Raw genomic sequence first — 12,763 nt, 5'->3', positions numbered from 1 at the left:
CTGCAGGTAGAAGGGTAGGATGGGCACTGTGAAAGACCCTGAAAGAAAGGACAAACATTCTGAATTCAAACACAGAACACAGGGGAAAGCTAAGAAAGGAGTTTAAACAGCATAGGGGAATACACAATGTACCTTTACTGACTCCAGTGTTAAGTTTCTGAAATGCACCGATTCCAAACTTTTGCTAAGGTGACACTGCACACAGCTCAGCATTACCAGCATCATCAACAAAAGCCATTACTGCTACAGGAACCATAAGCATTCTTCTCCAAAGCTCCATGAGCTCATTCTTCAAACCTTGGAAGCTCTTAGAGACAGGAAAACAGGAGAAATAGTGGAAGATGACCAGCAGGAATCCACTGCATTTCCTTTTATCAGATACACAGAGACAACTGCAGCATAAATGTAGTAAGGAGCAGGTTTCTCACTTAAGACTGCCTTCAACTAGACACATGACTAAGCCCCTTTATTCCTCTGGTTTCTCTCCTAGCAGGTAATTTCATTCTTGCAGGCTCAAATTGTCTCTTCTGCACACTGGAGACAGCACCACTGGCAAACACTTTATAGTTCTGGGAGGGAAAGGATCTGGATGGATAGATGCAAAAAGGAGAGACTGATGAAGAACACTGAAGACAACTGCCAGGGAACCACTAGAGGGCATTAAGAAAAGTCCAGCAAGAAGCGATTAAAGATCATCTGACCATAATGGAGCAGGCACCAGGCCAAGCAGGCTGCACCTGCCCTGCTCCACATACCACAGCCTGCCCGGCAGGGAAAACACCAGAGCTGCGATTCTGCTGGAGAGCCATCAATACTCAACTGTCAGAACTGCCACTGCCATGCTATTAATCACATTTTGAAGGTGGGGGGTGGGGTTTTTTGGCTTCTTTTTAAACCTTTTTTTTTAAAGCCCAGCAATATGTCAGTCCATGGTCTGGCACAACTCATCAGAAACAGACTCAGCTGCTCAAACCTCCTGGTGTCTTTCTCCCTGCTGAGGATGTTTTCTATAATATGGAAGGTACAAAACATGAGGTGAAACTTAAAAGGAACACACAGCATACCTTGAAAACACACTTTTAAGTTGGATTTTTTTTCTCCCCAACTCTGTCTAGCTCTGTTACCACAGAATGGCTTAGGTTAGAAAGGACCTTAGAGATCATCTACTCCAATCCCCCTGCCCCCCATGAGCAGGGACACCCCACAAATAGACTCTGCCACTCCCAAGCCTTGAACACCCCCAGGGAGGAGGCATCCACCTATTCCAGAGTCTCACCACCCTTGTACTGAAAATCATATTCCTAAGATCCAGTCTAAACCTACTCTCTCTCAGCTCAAATTCATTCCCCCTTGTTCTGTCTCTAAGACACCCTTATGGGAAGTTCCTCTGCAGCCTTCCTGAAGGATCCCTTCAAGTATTGAAAAGCAGCTCTAAAGTCTCCCCCAGCGGCCTCTCTTTCTCCAGGCTGAACAGCCCCAGCTCCCTCAGCCTATCCTCACTGCAGATCAGCCCCTGGATCATCTTTGTGGCCCTCCTCTGGACTGGCTCCAACAGCTCTGTGCTTTTCTTATGATATCACTGTATGCACTACCCACCCCAGAGCTTTGTTTTTAACCTTTCAAAAATTGTTCTTGACATAGTTGATTTACCTTCTGCCAATGTGAAGATTAAATCAAACTTTGAAGTTTCACCTTTTTTCTTTCAATAGCTAATATCCACACCAGTGGATTTTCAGGTTCTCAACTACAATCATCTGGTGAGAATCAAGTCCAGAGAACTGCAGAATCCAAAGCAAAAACTTTTTTGTGTTGAACTACAGCATAAAAGTGACTGGAAAGTGCAGGAACAGGTTAAAGTGGTTCAGTAAAGACAGTGCAGAGAGGCTTCTTTCGACTGCAGACTACAGAGACCAGATGACCATGAGAACGTTCTGAATTCATTTACAGATTTCAGGCTGGACTTGGACCACTTGGTGTCAGAGCTGCTAACTCATCTCTCCCTGCAATTCAGAACAAAGCACACCGTTCAAAACAATCTGCTCAGACACACCACAGACACCCCTGGGAGGCAGGGATGGGAAATCATTCTGGAAATTTTAATGGAATCCTTCCCTTTGCAGAGGACAGCCCTGGCACAGGACAGTGTGGACAGACACCATCCCACAGGGCTGACTTCAAAATCCGTTACCTTTTCTGGGCCTGGCTCTGAAACCACATGAACAGAGACTGCAAGATTCAGCCTGTACCGAGGAATGACTGACACCTCTGGCTGAATTCTCTTCCCACTCTCCTACGAGTTGCCTGGCAGCAGTATCTTTGCAATGCAGAAGAGCCTGCGCTGCTGATAAGAAGCAGCATGGCAGGGATGATAGCTGCAAGCTGCCCACCTTTGCTTTGCAGGTACACTCCATCACAGCAGAATTCAATATCCACTTACAGGAGGTGCCAGTGTGTGTTTCCAAAGGCAGGAGGAAGCATACATGCAGGAAAGCATTTGGACTGGCCAGCAGAAATTTGAAACAAGCCAGCACTTACTTCTGCTCCTACCAGCAAATCCCACTTGTGCCACAAATAAACAAAAACTGCCAACTGGACTAATTTAAACCAAAAAATGACTCAATTTCCTCCTTAATATTTCCTGAAAACTCTTTCCAGCATCCCCCACGATGGGGGAACAGTCCTTCAGCTGAGCTGGCCAAGCAGACAGGATGCACTCCAGGGAGGCAACAGCAATGGCTCAGTCAGATGCAGCTCTTCAGTTCACAGCCACCCTTCTGCTGAAGCAAGCTCCATGTTCCATCTGATGACCACACTATGAGCCACAGATCATGGACATCATACTTTTCCAGCATTAAGCATATGCCAAGTGAAAGAAGACACTCATCTTGTTACTGTAGTACCAACTTGAACTACAGACACCACAAACCCCCTCATCCTCATCTGACCAATGACTGACAAAATGGGAACACTCCATCTTTCCACCTTTTCCTCCTCAGTCTCAATTGTAGAGCACTCGAGCTATCCAAATCATCTCACATCACGACATTTTTTGGTGCTCCTCACACTGCTCTATTATCTTTCTTCCTGGCAAGCGTAGGTATGACCAGGATTCAATTAATTTGGTCTGCTGGATGGATCATCTGTTTCCCTGATAAAGGCTGAGCACTGACAGGGAACACAGTGAGAACGTTTATCTGCTGCAAGAATCCTTCCAATATCCTCAAAGTCATTTCTAGTCGAAAGAAAGATCTGCCATAGCTGCCTGTCATGACGTACTATTTGCAAGCTCCCCTTGTCAAACCCTCTACATTTTCATCTGCTCATGAAACCCATCAGCTCAGATATTTCTTCCCAGGAGCATCTTCAACCAGCCTTGCACTGCCCAGAACCACATCTGTCATGGGAGAAACAGTGACTTTATCTTCTCCCTTGGTACCTCTGTCTCCTTTTCTGAGCAAAGCTAAGGATCAGATGTTGAATTCTGACCAGTCTCTGCCAGCACCACTTTTATGCAGCAGCTCATGTGCATGCTTCCTGTGGCAGCTCAGTCATCACCCTCCCAGCTCTCATTCCCACTGAAGGTACAGCAACCCACCTGCCAAGGGGACAAAGCCAGGCGAAGATTTATAGCTTCAGTCTTCACTTGACAGTTGTTTTATAACCAAATCTAGTTTGAGATGGGTCAAATCAGCTGTTACCTTGCCAGTTTCTGTCTTAAGTTCCTCCTGGATATCCTCACTGGCCTGCAACTTCCTGCCAAGCTATGTGAACTGACTCACCTCTTACAGTTCTGGCTGTACCGACAAACGCTTGAGCTGGGAGATCCTGGGATTCTCGTTAAGACTCCCCCCCAGTTAATTATTAACTCCACCTTTTTTTGTGATCCTGGTCAATCTGCTTTTAATAACATCTTGCTTGAGCCACCCTTTAGTAGCATTTCGTCAGTGAAACTTCAATCTTCCAGAGTCCTGAGCTAGGTCACACCGCGCTACATTTTTGTCCTCATCATGAAGCCACTGCCAACATGAAACAGGAGAAGTGAGTCCAGCTCTGACACCACTCTGTCCCCCCTCTCTCAGCAAATCAAACCTTCTCTGAAGGGCAAATCCAAAGCATGGTTGGCTTTTGAAACTTTCAATTGCCTTTGCCTGACCTTGGGAGTTTATTTCTGTACAAGTCACAACGGCAGTGAAAAAGAGAGTCACAAAGCTAGGTTATTTTCGTAAGCCACCAAAGCATCACCCCCTGAACATGCTGTACCTACACTGGAGCAGGTGTGAAAGGAACCATCTCCAGCTGGATGTGTAAACCTGCTCCAGGAGGCCGGAAGGCAGCTCTTACTGGTTGCATTCCCATAACTTCCAGTGACTCACACTGCCCGGCGCTATCATTTGTTAAAGCAAGAGTGAAGCAGGCTAATAGCTATTTACTAAAAACAGAGGAGTGTGATTAGCTTTAATTAGAATTGTCAAGTGCCTTGAGATTGTCAGGTACAAGAGGCGGGAGAACTAAGTCTCATTAATTATGCTATTTCCTGCAGCCTTAAGTGGCTTGGCCAGCCCAGTGACACTTCCGGAGGCCAAGCTGCTCCCGACACAGCCGGAATCAGCAGCTGAAAGCACGCAGACAGGCCTGGCAGATGTCACAAAGCCAGAGCAGAAGAACAATCAGCTTATGGACTGCAAGACAGCTACCTGCCCTGACCAACAGGGAGCACAAAGGCAAACGAGACACCACAGAAAACAGACCCAGTGAGAGCCAACTGCAGAACTTCATGGAGGATGGAGAGCAGGGACTGATGGGGCCAACAGGGAATGCAACTCAGGCACAGGATGCAGCACTCCTGAGCTGCAGCCTGCACAGAAAAATGCATTTTCTTCCCACCAGAGGAGACAAAGTATAAAATGCCTTGGTTTTGAGGAAAAAGAGATCCAGATCCTCAATCAGCATCATACCAACAACAAACACACTGATTCGTCAGCTAAAGGTCTCTTCTAAAGGACTGAAAAATCCAGAAGTCAGAAGAGTCCAGTTCTTTGGACTCTCCTTGGCTTGTGGAAGACAAAGAAAAACTACCCTTAGCCTTTAGCCACTGTGATCACATCTAGAAGGTGAGACTGACAAATCAAAAGTACAGAAAACAGGAAACATTTTGAAGGACCAAATTACAGGTCTCTGTCAAGGAAAGGGAAAAAAGACCAAAACCACTCTGCTACACCATATTGCCTTGCCATCACTGATCAGCTTCAGAGCAGAGAAGAGAATGGAACCCTCTCCATCCCAGACTCTACTGTGTGATCCCTCTTGAGTTCCACTGCTCTAGCACTTCATAGCTGATCTATATACAAAGACTTTGCTTCAGTTCAAGCAAAGGTTTGCCAGCTAATGACCACAGCAAAGCTCAGCTTTACTGGTGTTTCTTCAAGAGGCTTCCACACACATGGTCATAAGCAAGGCTGTGATGCAAGAACAAGAAATAAATGAGTTTTACTCCTCTGCAATCCTGGCAATGCTTGTGCCACATTAGACCAAGGAGCTCCCACTTTCTAAACTGCCAGCCAGGACCTACACCAGAGTGACCAGTTCCTTAATTAAATTCTCTCTCAGCAACAGGTATTCAATCCATGAGTCAAGGAGCCTTTAAGGGAATGTGGACTTACAGGTAGCTGCCTTCCTCAACACAACCCTGACTCAACTACCCACACCAAACAGCAAGGAAAGGAAATAACTTATTCAACACACAGAAGAGACAAGAAAGCTCAATGACCAGCAGAGTTTTGCCAGTTACTGCAATCCTGGCACCATGAAAGACACACCTGCAAAGAAAGCTTAAGGGAAAAAGAGATACAGGGAAGCATTCGACACCCTCATCAGGCAAAAGCAGCATCCCTGCCCTCCCTACAGCATTCCCGACTTGAGCTTCAAAGCACAAGGCTCATTTTAAAATGGTCTTTCATCAAGAAACAAGAATTAGGGATCCAGTAAGACAAAGAGGACATCTTAATTCTCTATTCGAGCGCTGCCGTTAGACAGCAAACCATGTTTACAAGAAACCAGAGGTGTGGATCCCAACGCGATGAGATCTTCACATAAGTGGGAGTGCTCTGCAAGAATGAAGTCACAAAATACATCCTCTCCAGGCAGAACCCTCTCATGATTACAAGCAGAGCTCTCTCACTATCTGCTGGTTTACAGCCACCTAACTCAGCAAAGGTCTCTCTGCGCTACCCAGCATAAGCTTTAAGCAACTGTAAATGCATCAGCAGACAATCCTTATCTGGAGCACTGGCAGGCCCTGAGGAAGGCAGTCAGGAGGGCAGGTGTTGTGTCCTGCCCCTTGTCTCACTACTGTCCATAAGCTAATTCCATGGGCCTTTCTCTTTCTTAAGAGGCCAAAAAATAGTGGGGACAGATTCACTCCAGTAAACTGCAAAGGAAAGCGTTGAAGATTCAACTTCTCTTTCCACACCACTAAAAGAACGTTTTGAACTGGAACATTTCTAATAATTTTGAGTTCAAAAATCAGCATTAAAATCCACAGCTATGGACCCACGGTTCGCTCCACGGCTACTTCGGTCATCTCCAAACTTATCTGACTTTTCTGGATCAAACCAAGAAATGCCTAGGGAGAAGCAGAAGATGAAGGACCCTTGACAGTTTCACCTTCCGACCTGAGATCTCGACACAGTGCCTTGCAAAAGAGGAAGCTGCTACACCCTTATCAGAGGCTACAGCAACAACACAAACCAGCTGAGTTCCTCCTGCTCCATGTGAGGGACCAGTTTCAATGCACCATGTGCAGAAACCACCTGCCTTTGATGCCAGGCATCACCCAGGGCTGAGGGTGCCCTCTCCACAGGCTGATCCAAGCATTCTACAACCTCTCTTTTGCCACACCAGGCAGGATGTCACTTCTGTAGCACAGAGCCACAGCCTGCAGCTGGGCAAGGCCTGGTCTCCAGGGACTCCAGCAGCAGTGTTGGTAAATAGAGCAGTGGCAGGGCACTTCTGGTCAGCAGCCAGTCTTCTGAGCCGTGCTGGCAGCGGTTCAGGAGGTGCCCTGAGAGGCCGAGTGAGGATGCTGTACCTCTCCCTGGAGTCACAAGCCTAAGCCTCATGCACGCCTCCGTCAGGCACGGATGTCACCTGGGGCTTCAGGCATTTAATACGCATTTATACGCTACGGCAAGACGGCAGGTGGAGGACCACCATTCTCCACTCCTGCTCCTCCTCCGGCGCTTACCTGGCACCGCCGGCCAGTCCCTGCCCCGCTCCCGCACATCCCTCCTGTTGATCTCCTTCCTGGATAGAAACGGCGGGGAACAGACCAAGCCCTCTCACCTCACTCCAGCCACTCTCTTGGGCTCAGACCTGGCTGCCCTCCCCGCCTCCAGCCCCTCGCCCAGCCCAGCAGACAAAGGCCGCTGCTCACAGAGCACTGCCCGCCCGCTGCCAGCCCCGGAGTGGCAACGTAGGCCCCCAGCCCTCTTCTCTGAGGCTCCCCCACTCCACCAAGCGGCCGCGCCACAGAGCAGGTGGCCCTAAGAAATCGCCCCCGCAGCTGCCCTGCTGCCCCAACGCGGCGAGGGGAGTGGGTGTGGGGGGAAACGGGGGGACGGGCAGAGGACGCAGCTGTGGCGCAGCTCCCCACGGCGGCCTCACCCCGGCCCTACTGTCCATCCCCGGTCCCGCCGCCCGACCCTCGCCCCCCGCTGCACTCACTCGCCGCGGTGCGGCCGTTCCAAGCGCGTCCCCAGCGCAGACGGAGCGCGGCCGCCGACGCGCACCAGGCAGCCCCGCAGCGCCCTCCCCCTCTGGCTAGCTCCCTCCCCTTATAGGAGCTCCCGCCCGCCTGCTGGCCCTGAGCGGCACAGCTAGGCACCAATCATCGCCCTCTGGCACATAGCAACACCCCAGCGGTTGGCTACAGCCAGCCGCAGCCCATTTTTTCCAGACCAATCAGAAGGCAGAACCGGCTGGGGCGCTCCGGCTCCTCCCCGGCGAAGGCAGCAGCTGGGTACGCAGCAGCCAATGGGGGCGGCCCTGGTGCTGCCGGCGTGGAGAGCCGGGGCGGGAGGGGGGAATAACAAACACTGAGGAGCCCCTTAAAGGCGCAGGCGGTGCGCGGGGGATGCGCGGAGGCGGCCGAGGGCCACTGCGCCAGCCCTGTCGCATCGGGCCGGGCCTCCGGCCCACGACCCTGAGGGAACCGCAGCCCGCAAACCTTTTAATGAGCGACCAGTTGGGGTTGCTCAAACCTATAAACACCGAGATGTCTCTTTCACTTTCAGCAGGACTTCAGTGACAGATCTTCATCTGCCACCCCGCACCTACAGCCAGGGGAGCACCCTGCTATGAAAAGGCCTTGGCAAAGGAGAGAGGTGTGGGGCAAAGGGAGATAACCATAGCCACTTTCTAATAGCCTTATTTCTTAATTTGTCTTTAATAACCAAAGCAATTAGTCCACATATAGTAGACATAAGGCACTCATTGCGGCCTCCTTTACACAGAGGTCTTTACAACTCTCCCCAAGCATGAAGCCCACCACCAATTGAAGGATCATAATAAACATAAGAACCAATAGTAAATTAAGGTATTATATTTAACACTCCTGGAAAGCTCCATGAGGTTCAGCTCACTGCCTACCGTGGGTTTTTCAGTGGTCATCTTGGCCATCTCCCATCCCAAAACCCGCAAGCACACTCAGCACAGCCTCAGCATGCACATGTGTGTCCGTGGACACACAGCTCCCAGCAAGCTGATTTGGAGGCTTCTCCCCACACATTTTTCAGCTCCAGCTCACATCGTGAGTGCTGGGAGCAGTAATTCATCACCCTATGAAGTACAGCTTTAATAACATTTTCTATCTGCTCTTTTCTCACATCAAGAGATAAAAGAGCTAGATATCTCATTGGCTTGATAATTTATCCTTGTTCTAACACTCAATTGCTTCAGCAAATTCCTAGTATTTTGAGCAATTCTCAGGTAATTATTGGTGTTCTGCTCTGTATGTTCACAGGCTCACAGGATGCCAGGGGTCAGAAGGGACCCAAAGAGATTACCGAGTCCAGTTCCCCTGCCAGAGCAGGACCATACAGTCTAGCTCAGGTCACACAGGAACACATCCAGACAGGCCTGGAAAGGCTCCAGAGAAGGAGACTCCACATCCTCTCTAGGGAGCCTGTTTCCCCTTGTGTTGAGGTGGAACCTCCTGTGCTGCAGTTTACATCCATTGCTCCTTGTCCTATCCCAGGGAGCAGGTGAGCACAGCCTGTTTCCCCCCTCCCACACCCTCCTGGACCCCCAGTCCTCAGATAGTTATAAACATTCATTAAATCCCTTCTCAGTCTTTTCTTCTCCAGACTAAACAGCCCCAGGTCCCTCAGCCTCTCTGCATCAGGCAGTGTTCCAGTCCCCTGATCATTCTTGTTGCCCTCTGCTGGACCTTCTCCAGCAGATCCCTGTTCTCTCTTAAACTGTGGAGCCCAAAACTGAATGCAGTACTCAAGATGGGGTCTCACCAGGGCAGAGTAGAGGGGGAGGAGAATCTCCCTTGATCTGCTGGACACACTTCTTAACGCACCCCAGGATCTCATTGTCCCTCTTGGCCATTGGCCTTGTATGTTCAGTACATGGGCTTAAAGGGGCAAACAGAAGATAATATTTCTCAGTTGTCATACACTTTTCAATTTTCACATGTGGGTAGAGAAATAGCTTTCTAGTTTGTATCACAAAGTAAGACATTCTCTTCCACAGAATCAAAATACACCCCTCTGATGGCATTACTGAAACAGCTGCCAGGCCATTAAGGGATTCTACAGACTATATTTTAAAATCCAAACTGACATTTTCCCCTGTCACCTACTGGAACTACCAAGTACAATTTAAATACTCTATTTAAATAGGAAGGAGTCAAGCACCACGGTAGTGATCAGCTACTACATACACTTGGATGAAGGAGGAAACTGTCCTGGTCTCTCTAGATGGCTACGAGAGCAACAGCAGCCTACTTTGCAGGCTTACTTTAAGCTTCTTCTTTCCTTAGATAACCTCCTTCCTTCTCGAGCCCAGCAGCAGGAACCAACACATGAGTTGTTCAGACTGCCTCACCAGTGCTAAGTGAAACCATATTTAACAGATCTAGACGTGGTTACGTGCAGGAGGAAACAGTGGAAAAATCTGCTTGACCTTTGAATCACCAAGACCTCAGAAAAAAAAGTAACCACAAGTACCCGAAGTCGAAACATAATCACACAGCATCAAGAGGCTGCTGCCTAATAGGGAGGATTTCCACACACACACCCCCAACAGTGAGTTGCACTGCAGACTTTTCAGTTTGCAACTTAAAAAATCCACCCTCATTTGCAAGGAGAACATCAAGGTTCTTTACATGTATACAAAGCTCTCTGCTGTAAAAAAACTTGCTTTAGGGTGGTGGCTAACTGGAAAGACGCTGATGCTAAGATCAGCATTACCAAGGAAATCCAGGGTTTTGCACAGATTTCCAGTCCAAAACAGCCAAAATATCTTTCAACTCTGTGCTAATCCCTGTGGTTTATGAAATCTGGAAGCTTTTTAGGGTAACAGTGCTTCAGTAGCAGCATTGCACTCACTTTTGAAAACTAAAATGCTAGCTGGGTCCTTGTTAATTTCTTAGCGAAGATTCAAGTCACACTTTCACCTCTGGTTCTGCCTTACAGAGTCTAGTCATGAACATTTTTCCTAGACTAAACTTTTAGGAAATCTAGTCACTAGGGGAAAAAAAAAACAAACCAATAACAAAACAAACCAACAAAAACCAACAAAGAGGCCCTGAATTTTGTGTCTAACCTATTTGGCAGCTCAACAGAACGGCTAAGCAGGATTTATGATTTATCTGGTTTACCCAGTTTTTGAAGCCTTAGCAGCACAGCTGGTGTTCCCCTCCTCACTGCCTGACATCAATTCCAACTTTTATCACCATTCAGACTAAAAAAGCCTGACAGATGAAGCATCACTGACCAGAGCTAACTTTTGTTACTCCACTACTGTGGCAATAAGGAGAGGAGAGAAAAGAGTGAATTGCTCATTGAGATATTGCCTCAATATTTTGGTAGTGGCATCATAATTAGCTGGTGCTTAACATCTACTAAAAAGCATCTTCTTAACACCCCTAAATTTTATTTGCCACTGCTGTTACTTCTTTGCAAAGTGGGGATCCTTCGAGCTTTTTCAGACATTGTGAAACATCTTCAAGTACTTGGGCTCCCCAGTTTAAGAGAGAACAGGGATCTTCTGGAGAAGGTCCAGCAGAGGGCAACAAGAATGATCAGGGGACTGGAACACTGCCTGATGCAGAGAGGCTGAGGGACCTGGGGCTGTTCAGTCCGGAGAAGACTGAGAGAGGATCTAATAAATGTTCATAAATGTCTGAGGGCTGGGGGTCAGGAGTGGAGAAGACTGAGAGGGGATTTAATCAGTGTTTCTAACTATTTGAGGGCTGGGGGTCAGAAGAGGGGGGACAGGCTCTGCTCACTTGCTCCCTGTGGTAGGACAAGGAGCAATGGATGGAAGCTGCAGCACAGGAGGTTGCACCTCAACACAAGAGGGAACTTCTTTACTGCAAGGTCCCAGAGCACTGGAATAGGCTCGCCAGAGGGGGTGTGGAGTCTCCTCTGGAGCCTTTCCAGGCCTGTCTGGATGTGTTCCTGTGTGGCCTGAGCTAGATTGTATGGTCCTGCTCTGGCACAGGGGCTGGACTTGATGATCTCTTTGGGTCCCTTCCAACCCCTGACATCCTGTGTTCCTTCAGATCAAAGAAATGTAATTTCCTCTGTTAACAAGAACTGTTTTCCCCCTTACTTGCAGCATCATTATTTTAGGTCCAACACCAAACAACAACTGTTTCCCAGGGCTTCATCTTGTCGTCCCTCCCAGTCACCACCAGCGAACTTACAAAACCTCTCAGTACCCACAGTGTGCTGATCACTTTGCCTCACTCCCCAGGACAAGACACAACTTCAGTGAGGAACTAGACCATCCGAAATCCACCGTCCAACTTGACCAGCCCCAGAACCGTGGCAAAAACAATGTGTAGCTGGATATCTACTTTTGAGGCAGCTCTGCATTGCAGCTCAGCTTTCTACTCACCTCTCCCTGCGTGGGGGGACCGAGTCCTGGAGTGCCGCAGGAATGAGCGGGGCTGGGGCGGCCTCCTGCGGCCAGAGAGAGTACAGGCAGGTGCCGCTTCCCCTGCTGCCGTTCAGCTCTTAGCAAAGGCGTTTAGAGCTGCCTGTTCTCTACGCAGTTCAGCAGGGCATTTCACACAGACAGAAAATCAATCCGTTCTCCCCACGAGCAGGGAATTCCAGGGACAAACCAGGATCTCTTGAGAGTTCTGCCAACATCAGCGACCTTGCTCATTGATGGAGACAAGGCTATCCCGAAAGCACGGGGCATTAGCTGCGTCTCAAGCCTTCCTGCTCTGGAGCAGCTGTGTCACTCACCCGAATGTCCTGAGAACCAACTCTCACTACTGCAGACTTGCAGTAGCTTAGACAACTGTGAAGTAATCACAGAGAAACATTTTCCATGGTAAAGTGATCACAAAGAGGGAGGTGGTGGAGTCACCATCGCTGGAGGTGCTGCGGAATTGCGTGGCCATGGCACTCTGGAACATGGTTAAATGGTCCTACGTTGACACTTGGATTTGATGATCCTAGAGGCCTTTCCCAAAGGAAACAATGCTATGATTCTGTACATTAAAGGACATATCATCATTCAC

General features: G+C 48.7%; 1 protein-coding gene across 1 annotated transcript in view; it reads right to left on the bottom strand.

Moving 5' to 3' along the window:
- The window catches only part of YPEL2 (yippee like 2), a 41,684-nt gene extending 33,877 nt beyond the window's left edge, over positions 1-7,807 (bottom strand). Inside the window, exon 1 of the mRNA XM_064165883.1 lies at positions 7,723-7,807. The gene's annotated coding sequence lies outside the window, so the exon portion shown is untranslated. The remainder of the gene's footprint in view (positions 1-7,722) is intronic.
- Between the last annotated feature and the right edge of the window lie 4,956 nt (positions 7,808-12,763).

The sequence above is a fragment of the Pogoniulus pusillus genome, chromosome 27 (genome assembly GCF_015220805.1).
Source record: "Pogoniulus pusillus isolate bPogPus1 chromosome 27, bPogPus1.pri, whole genome shotgun sequence".
Taxonomy (NCBI): domain Eukaryota; kingdom Metazoa; phylum Chordata; class Aves; order Piciformes; family Lybiidae; genus Pogoniulus; species Pogoniulus pusillus.
Note: the sequence above shows the minus strand (reverse complement) of the source record. Positions and strands in the feature narration are given on the sequence as shown.